Below are 9,853 nucleotides of genomic sequence, written 5' to 3'. Positions count from 1 at the left end.
CACAAATATACCATAAAAACTCGTGGGACAGGCGAGACGGGATGGGATGGGACGGGATAGGACGGGACGGAACGAAACGGGACGAAATGGGACGGGACAAACGGGACGAAATGGTCGTCTCGACCCATCCTGTGTCCCGTTTAACATTGGCCCATCCCGTTTAAAATGAAGCGGGACGGGACGGGATGCGGGACGGGACCGGGATGGGACAGGACGGCCCGTCCCGTTGGACAACCATATTTAGGTGTTAAAATTGGGGGATTAAATATTCTTCTAGATCTTCCAAACGAAAACCACGCTCATTAATCTTCTCATCAGTTTCGTTTCAAATTTAGCGTCTCTACATCAAACACAATTATTCTTCTACAATTCAAAAACGAATTGATTATTCTTCTACATTCAAAAACAAATTGATTATTCTGCTACAATTCACAAATGAAAAACGACTAAATCTTCTACAGTTTTTCTACATCAAATGCAATTATGCCAAATTTCAATAATATAAAGCAAAGGAAAATAGAGAAGCAATTCCACCATTGACAGTCATTAAAAAGCTTGAAAGCTTTGAATTCAAATTTGGGTTTTCAAAAATCATTATTCGTTTGGATTGGGTATTGTTGAAAATAATTGAAAATATGGTTTGGATTTTATATCTCAACTTTGAGGGATTTTGGTGAAGATTAGACTTGGGTTTGACTGAATTTCAGATTGAAACTCGAAGAAGAAGAAGAAGAAGAAGAAGAAGAAGAAGAAGAAGAAGAAGAAGAAGAAGAAGAAGAAGAAGAAGAAGAAGAAGAAGAAGAAGAAGACGTATATTGCAGAAATTGTAGAAAAATTGTAGATAAATTAAATAAAAATTATAAACTGTTATTTATTTATTTTTCTTTAATCCATTTACTTATTGTATAAAATTTGAACAACATTGTATAAAAATTGTATTTAATTGGATGATTTAGTACTTTTTTGGATTAAAATATGTATAAAAAATGTGAAACATACATTTCAGGGGAAGCATGTCGAGTCCAAATATGTACCAAGTTTGTAGATAAATTGTAGATTATTTGTATTCTGATTGTAGATATTTTATTTTCTGTTTTCACAAATAAAAAAACGACTAAAACTTCTACAAATCTTCTAAAAAACGCAATTATGTTAAAAATCTCAATTATGCTACAATTGAATGAGAATTGGGATATTAAAATTCAATGTACTCAGTTTGTAGATATTTTGTAGATAAATTGTAGATTATTTGTATTCTGATCGTAGATGCTTTGTTTTCTGTTTTCACGAATCAAAAACGACAAAATTTTTTACAAATCTTCCGCAAAAAGCGCAATTATATCGAAAATCCCAACCATGCTACAATTGAATGGAATTGGGATAGTAAAATTCAATGTACCCAGTTTGTTGATATTTTGTCGATAAATTGTAGATTATTTGTATTATGATTGTAGATGTTTTGTTTTCTGTTTTCATAAATCAAAAACGACTAAAACTTCCACAAATCTTCTGCAAAAAATGCAATTATGTCGAAAATCCCGATTATGCTACAATTATGTGATTCTCCTATATGCCCTTGTTACTCCTTACGAAACTGCTATGCTAAATATGGAATCCAAAAAAATATGATGAAGGGATAAATCTTCTTAAGAAATTTTGTAGATAATTTGTAGAAACATTGAAATTCTGCATTTTCATATTAATTTTTCAAATGATATGTAGTTTTTTTGTAGCTCTTTAAATACAATACAACCATACTTTCTTGAATTTAAAGGTGTAGCAATATATATAACTTAAAAAATATCTTCTCCTCTACACAAGTTAGCTCCAAAAAAAGACGAAGTGGAATAACAAGCTCTCATCAAAACTTTTAACACAAAAACACAAAGCTCAAAATAAATAAACAACAGTCTACAATTTTTGTACAATTTATCTACAATCTCTGCAATATAATGTATGTAATGTCTTCTTCTTCTTCTTCTTCTTCGAATTTCAATCTGAAATTCAGCCAAAACCAAGTCTAATCTTCATCAAAACCTCTCAAAATTGAGCTATAAACTCCAAACCATATTCTCAATTATTTACAACAACACTCAATCCAAACAAATAATGATTTTTGAAAACCCAAATTTGAATTCAAAGCTTTTTAATGGCTGTCAATGGTGGAACTGCTGCTCTCTTTTCCTTTCCTTTTATATTACTGAAGGAACCCGAAATCATAACCATCAAACGTTAATGTATGAAACTTTGAAGATTTGACTTCAATTTTGATTGGTTGTAGAAGAAAAAACCTTGAAAAAACGTTAATAGTAGAGAGTTTCAATTATTTTTCTGGAATTAGCAAAGGGTTTCCATTATTTTTCTGGTTTTTCTGGTTTCTGGGTGTGTGGTGATACGTGGGTGAGGGTGTGGGATTGGGAGAGATAAACGTGGGGGGGGGTGGGGATTTGGAGGAATATATGGTACCATAAATTTAGGAGTGATATAAGGTATAATTAATGTATAGTTAAAACACCTTATGGTATAGAATTGGTAATTAGGTATACCAAATGTAATTATATCAAACCTTAAACATTGAAGGTAATATAGTTTCATATATGACATAGGAATGTAAAAATTCCATTTATATTTGGCTAATCAATTTAAAAAAGTACTTTTGACCAACAATTTGTATTGGCCAAACTTTTAAAATAAGTATCAAATTATGAATAAAGATATGGAAAGATGTATTTAATAGTTAATATTATGTAAGTAGATAAATAATTATAGGTATTTATTATTATAGATAATAATTAAGTGTTTTTATTTTATTTAGGTAAAATATAAAGATAAAAAGAATTTATTCTTTCAAGGTGATATAAATTATCAAAAAATTATTCAACGAATATGAAAATTCATACCAAAATTCATTCTATATTACTTAATATTTTAAAACTAAGTAAGATTAATTTAGTATATATAATATTTTGTCAAGGGTATTTTTGGTAGGAAGAAAATGCAAAACCGGATTTGCTTATGCTTATAAGGAGAAGCTACTTTTTTCTACTTTTTAAAAATTATTTCTGCTTCTCCCCAAAAGTATTGTTTTTCTCCCAAAAAACTTGATCAAACACTTCAAGTTAAAAAAAAAAAATTAAAAAAAAATCATGCTTTGAAAGAAGCTTGGCCAAATAGGCTAGATCAAACTTTTAAAAAGTGCTTCTAAGTGTATTCTGTTTTCTCAAGAGTGTTTTTTAAAAAATTGATATCAGAGATAGTTACTTTTTTTGCTTCTCAAAACTACTTCTGTTTCTACTAAAAAGGATTTTTATTTTACTTCTAAAAACTTGTCAAACACTTTAACTTCACAAAAGAAAATGCTTTTGGCCAAAAAGAAGTACATCCAAACAAGTTATTACTCTCTTCATTTGTGATCTTCCATTTTTTAATTCTCTCCTTGGGTTTAACCATAAGTAGACAAGAATAAGAAATTTTATTTGTTTTTTCCTTTATAGATGGTTGGTTACGAGAGCACGGGCCACGAGAATCTAAAGGAAAAAGTGCTCCGAAAAACTTTCCTTTATCACAACTTCAGAAGCCGATATTCACCACTAAGCCCGTATTGCATAACACACCAGAGAGGTACAATTCATTTACTGATATATAGGTGTGAAAAAGCAAAACACACAAGTGAAATACCATTAGGACAACTTGTACACAAATTAAGCTTTAGATAAATATGCAAGTGCCAAGAATGCCTGAATAAACATGCTTACGATAACTGATAACATAGTTATCCCCAAAAATTACAATAGATAGGAAACAGTTTTTAAAGAAACCAGCAACGAATCTAGAGTAATCACCTAAAAACGGAAAAAAGAGAGAAAGAACTAACTAAAATATGACCAAACATATACATTAACAATGATAATTAGCAAATAGCAATGACCAAAGGAACGTTCCCTGCCTTTATAGACTAATTGAGGAAATTTGCACCTCCACACAACTTTGAGATGAGAGAATTAGAAACGGCAAATGCTAGGTGTGAATACAAAATAATTCTAGCTTCAATACCTGCAACAAAATTAAAAGGAAAAGAGATGAAAGTCATAAATAAAATCTTATGTTCTAATATGTCAAAGGCAAATAAAGTAGGCTAGAGAAGCCAAAGGATTCACACTTCTAGAAGATTAGCCATCTTGTCCCGCCAAGTGGCTCACTTAATATATAAAAAAGTTTAGGAAATCTCAAGAATCACAATTGATCAAGCTTATTGATATTCTTGCATTTAAGACTGAAGGTTCGAATCTCTCTTCTTCTTTTTTGGTTCAAAGGATGATATATATATTAACGGTTAACCCCTGTTGGTACACTGCTTTGGCAGTTGGTGGGGTACTTTAAGTCCCCCAAAGATGCATAGTTATGCATAATAGTACTTAAGTTATAACCCAAAAACGACCTAGGTAGTTCAGTTCCTAAGATGTCTACCCAAAATATATCAGTGGCAAACACCGGAGGAACTGCTAAAGTTACTGATTTACACAAAAAGATTTCACTTGCTGCTTCTTTTGCCATTGCATCAGCTACCCTGTTTTGCTCCATGTATGTGTGCCTCGCCTCCACGCTGCCCAGTCTTTGGATCAGTGACCTGCATTCACAAATTAAAGGGTCAAATATTAGATTGCCATTAATTAGCATATTGATTATTTTTGAAGAGTCAATGTCTATTTCCAGCGGCAGAAGGTTATTTAGTTCCGCTAGTTGTAGACCTCTGAGAAGGGCTCTGATCTATGCCCTTATGTTTGTTGTATGGGGTAAGTTTTCCATGTATCCTAAAATTCAGTTTCCATTGTGATTTCTGAAAACTCCCCCTATTCCCCCCATTCTTGGGTTTCCTTTAGTAGCACCATCTGTGTTTAATTTATAGCAGTCCCTTGGTGGTGGAGTCCACTTTAGCATGACTTAGTGCTTGTACGTTGCTTGCTTGTTATTGTTCAACACATAGAACTCGGTTGCCTTGGCAACTGTGTTGTTAGCATTGATTGGATCCTTTTTGTTGTTGAATATATTGTTGTTTCTAATGAGCTAAATGTGCCAAAGGCAGTATGACATGAGGCTTCCCCAGTTGAGGCATTCATTGTACTTAATATGTTTGATATTTTGCACAACTGATATCCAAGAATGGCCATTAAGGACTAGGTTGGATGATGAAGGGGTTGTCGCTTTTGATTGAATTGTATGCCAATACTGAACAACGTTTGGGCATTGGGAGAAAATGTGATCAATGTCCTCATTTTCGAATCCACAGAAGTGGCATTGTGGGGGATAGTCCAGCCCGATATAGTGGAGGAAACTTCTGGTTGGCAGTCTTCTATAAGTTAAGAGCCAGATGAAGTGTTTTATTTTGTTTGGGGTGTGAAGTTTCTAGATCCCCTTGAATTACTATTCTCCATCAGGGGGAAGGCCTGAGTGTTCCTGCTTAAGTATGAGTAAGCAGTGGTGTTGGAGAATTGGCCATTGGTAGTGAGGTCCTAGATTAGGTTGTCCTCTTTTGTGGCTACTCTTGGAATGAATATAGATTTAAGGAGGTTAGGATATGAGGGGAAGAACAAATGACAAGATTGAGGTGTCCCAAATGCCCAAATGGTGGATTGAATCGACCTTGATGTTAAGGTCATTCTAAGTTTGAGGGCCTTGAATCAATTGCCTTAGAGCTGGCTGGATAGGAATCCATTTGGCATTTAAAAGTTGACCTTATTCCCTCTATTAACTACCCATTTGCTTGTCTTGCTACATGTTTCCCAGCCCTTTAGAAGACCCTTCCAGATTGGTAATTTTGGGGTTCTAGGGTATCTCAAGGCTTGTCTAGGTCGGGACATGTTACAGTGCTTGTGGATCAGAACTCTAGCCCAGAGGATGTTAGTATTCTTGTAGGCTCTCCATGCTAGGTTTGTTAGAGCAGCTTTGTTTTTAAAGTTAGCTTTTTACAATCCTATCCCTCCCTCTGGTTTTGTTTGGGTAACTACATCCCACTTAATCAAGTGTAGCTTTCTTTTTTCAGGGGTGGTTCCCCAGAGGAAGTTCATCTGGATTCTATCAATTTGATTAGTTACTTTGATAGGGAGGGAGATGTATTGCATAACATGGCTTGGGATATTACTCAGAGTGGTCTTTGCCAGCACTGTTCTCCCAGCCATGTTGAGGTATTTAGTTTTCCAGCCAGCTAATTTAGATTGCATATTATCAATGATGAATTAGAAATTTGAGGCTGTCTGTTTTTTGTGGAAAATGGGGAAACCAAGGTATTTCCCAAATGATGTAGTGTGTTTGATGGATAGGAGGTTGGTGAGTTGTTGGGAGGTGTCCTGGGTTGTATTGGAAGAGAACAGGACTCTTGATTTGGATAGGTTTATTTTTTGTCCTGACTGGTTGTTGAAGTTCTGTAGGATGGACAATATTGTATTGCAGTTCCTAATGTTACCTTTAGCAAAAAGGGTAAGGTCATCTGCAAAGAAGAGGTGGGAAATCTTGGGCCCTGACCTACTTATGCTAATGGGATGCCATTGGTTTTGCGTGACTGCTTGGTCAATGGATCTGGAGAGCCTTTCCATGCACAATATGAATAGTTAGGGAGACATTGGGTCTCCCTGCCTGATGCCTCTTAAAGGATTGAAGGTTTCAGTTTTACCTCCATTGACAAGAATGGAGATGGATGAGGTGCTTATACAAGACATGATTAGTTTGGATAGGTCCTTGGGAAAGTTGAAGACTTCTAGAGTGTCCCTAATGAAAGACCATTCCAGTCTGTCAAAGGCCTTCTCCACGTCTATTTTTAGGATCATGTTGCCACTCTTTCCTTTCATTTTTCTGAAATGGTTTATGTATTCCTGGACAATGATGACATTGTCACAGGCCCTTCTATTGGATAGAAAGCTGGCTTGGCTTGGGCCTATGATGTGAAGCATGATAGGTTTTATCCTATTCACAACGATCTTGGTGACCGTTTTGTAAATTGTGTTACAAAGGCCAATGGGTCTAAAGTTTTTCAGCATTGAAGCTTGGGGCATTTTGGAATTAGGCACAAAATGGTTTGGTTCATGGTGTTGTCCATGGAACAAGTGATGAGGCATTTCATGCAGAATTCTGAGACAGAGTCCCCCACATATCCCAGTATTTTTGGTAGAAAAAAAGGTGGAGGCCATCAGTACCAGGAGCTTTGAATGGTTTATTGGAGAAGACAACCTTCTTTATTTCAGTCATATGGAGGGGCCTGTCCATGAAGACCTTATGGCTTTGGAGCAGTGTAGGCTCCATGGTGGAGTGATTAGTGGTTGCCCAAGGGACTTCAGAATGGGAAGTAGTGTAAAGCTTAGTAAAGAAGTCAACAATGGTGGACTGGATCTCTTTTTGGTCAGTGATCCAATTGCCATTGTCCTCTTTAAGGGAGAGGGTCATGTTTCTCCTCCTTCTATTTAGGGTAGAAGTGTGGAAGAACCTTGCGATGACATCTCCATCATTGAGCCAATTGATCATGGATTTCAGCTTCTAGAAGTCCTCCTCATTTTTGAGGATGAGGTTCAGCTCATTGTTAAGCTCAAATTCAAGGTTTTGCAGGAAGCTACTGAATTGGTAGCTAGTGGACCTTTGGATGACACTGATTTTGGCTAGGAGTCTATTTTTTTGGTGAAAAATGTCACCAAAGACCTCCTTGTTCCATTTGGTTGTCAGTCTTTTGAATTCATCAATGGATTAAAGGAGGGTGGGCTGGCCCGAGAAGGCTTGGTTGACAACATTGGGGAAAGAGTAGTGACTAGCCCACATTGTTTCAAATTTGAAAGGCATGGTAGGCTTGTTACTAGGGGGCCCTTCCATTTGAATTTTCAAGGGACAATGGTCTGAGTGGGTCCTAAGAAGGTGTTGAACACTTGCCTCAGGGTACTGTTTAATCCATCCCTCGTTGGCAAAATACCTATCAATCCTTTTCAAAATTAGAGTATTACAATTGGAATATCTTTTATTGGTCCAGGTGTATTTGGTACCTTTGTACCCTAGGTCAATTAAATTACACTTATTTATGCATTTCCAGAATTAGTTACTGCGGCTCAGGTTTATAAGGTTACCCCCAAACTTATCTCTGGCTTTCAGGACTTCATTGAAGTCTCCACTAATGAACCAGTTTTCATTGGTGGTTCTAGCTATGGTTATTAGCTGCTCCCATAGGAGTTTTCTTTCTGAGAGGATGTTACTTGCACAAAGAGCAGAAAAAAACTAAGGAGATTGCTCAGGTCTTACCTTCACCATTGCATGGATTCCTTGGGGAGTAGTGGCCACTTCCTCCACAGCTACCAGGTCCTCCTTCCACATGAACACAATTCCCCCAGATGAACCCACCACTGGAGATTGAATGATCATATCAAACTCCAGGGTTTTGGCCAGCGTCTAGTGGTCAGCCATCTTAGTTTCTAGCAGGACTAACATTGCCGGCTTATGCATTTTAACCATCTCAAGACAGTGCCTTTTGAATTCAGCACTGTTACCCCCTAACATTCCATATGATGTAGTTCATCATTGGAGATGTGGGTGATTGGTGAGGTCCACTACTACAAAAAAGGTTTTTGGTGGCAATTATTTAGTGGCAATAGTGTAATTGTCGCTAATGAATTATTTAAGCTGAAATATTAGCGGCTCATGATCATTAACCAGTAAAAGATATCCTTTTACCGGCAATAAAAAAATTACATCTAAAAAGCACTAATTGAAATCAACTTTTTTATTATTTTAACTTTCTCTCTGTGCCAAAAAAAAAAAATCTTTCCCTCTAATTTTTTTGGACAAGAAATTACATTCCCTCCAAATTAAAAAATAGGGATAGGATCCCCTCCATTAATATAATATTCAGTCATTCTCAATAGATTAATTAGATGATGCCATGTGTGCAGCTGAAGTTTCAATGGCCTGGATTTATTTTATACTAATTCTTTCTTTATTATGTTTTGTATTTTCTTAATTAAAAAATAAAAACAAAAATGGACATGATCAGTTTACGCCATTTTCTTCACCTTCCTCTACTAACTTTGTTCCTTTTTCAAGCTTGTGATTTTCTTTACCCACATTATTACACTTTCACATTATTTTATAATACCCAGAATCTCATTTGTTTCATGTTTCTAGATGCCAATTTTCTGAACATTCACTTGGTAGAAGAAAATACAATTGAATTTCCAGAGAAAACATACCTTGCTTCTGCATAGATATGATGAGAATTTTCTTATGTTAGGCTCAACGATCTTCTCCTTTGTGCCAATGGCGGCTCTAGGGTAAGGCAAGTGAAGCCCTTGCCTTAGGCCCCAAATAATTAAGGCCCCAAAAATATATATTATATTATTATATAATATATACTCCATAATTTATATTTATATAATTATTAATAAAAGGTTTTAAATTTAATAACTTTTAATATTTGGTAGACGTAAAATTGAGTGAGTTAACTGGATAATTTTTATTCACTAAATTAAATAATATATTTATCTTCTAATTAATTTTATTTTCTTCCTTTATGTATAGTCTTTTTTCATGGTTCTCACGATTTTACTTTTTAATTTCAACTCAAATTCTCTAAATTAACTATTTTTTTTTGTCACATTTCATTGATCCACACACTAGAAAGCAAGTTCTTTTGTGTTTCATCTTTTTTAACTAAGAAATTCCCGAGACAAATGTCGCAAGATTTAAAACACGACAGATAATGGGTTCACCCTTTACCATTTTCATTTAGGGGAAGATCAATTCAATACCATATGATGTGCGACTAACTCATACATCATGAGTTGCACTCTCACCACTATATCAAAGTCATGTAGTTTTTTTTGTATCT

The sequence above is a fragment of the Nicotiana sylvestris genome, chromosome 1 (assembly GCF_000393655.2).
Source record: "Nicotiana sylvestris chromosome 1, ASM39365v2, whole genome shotgun sequence".
NCBI lineage: Eukaryota > Viridiplantae > Streptophyta > Magnoliopsida > Solanales > Solanaceae > Nicotiana > Nicotiana sylvestris.
This window is presented reverse-complemented; position numbering follows the sequence as displayed.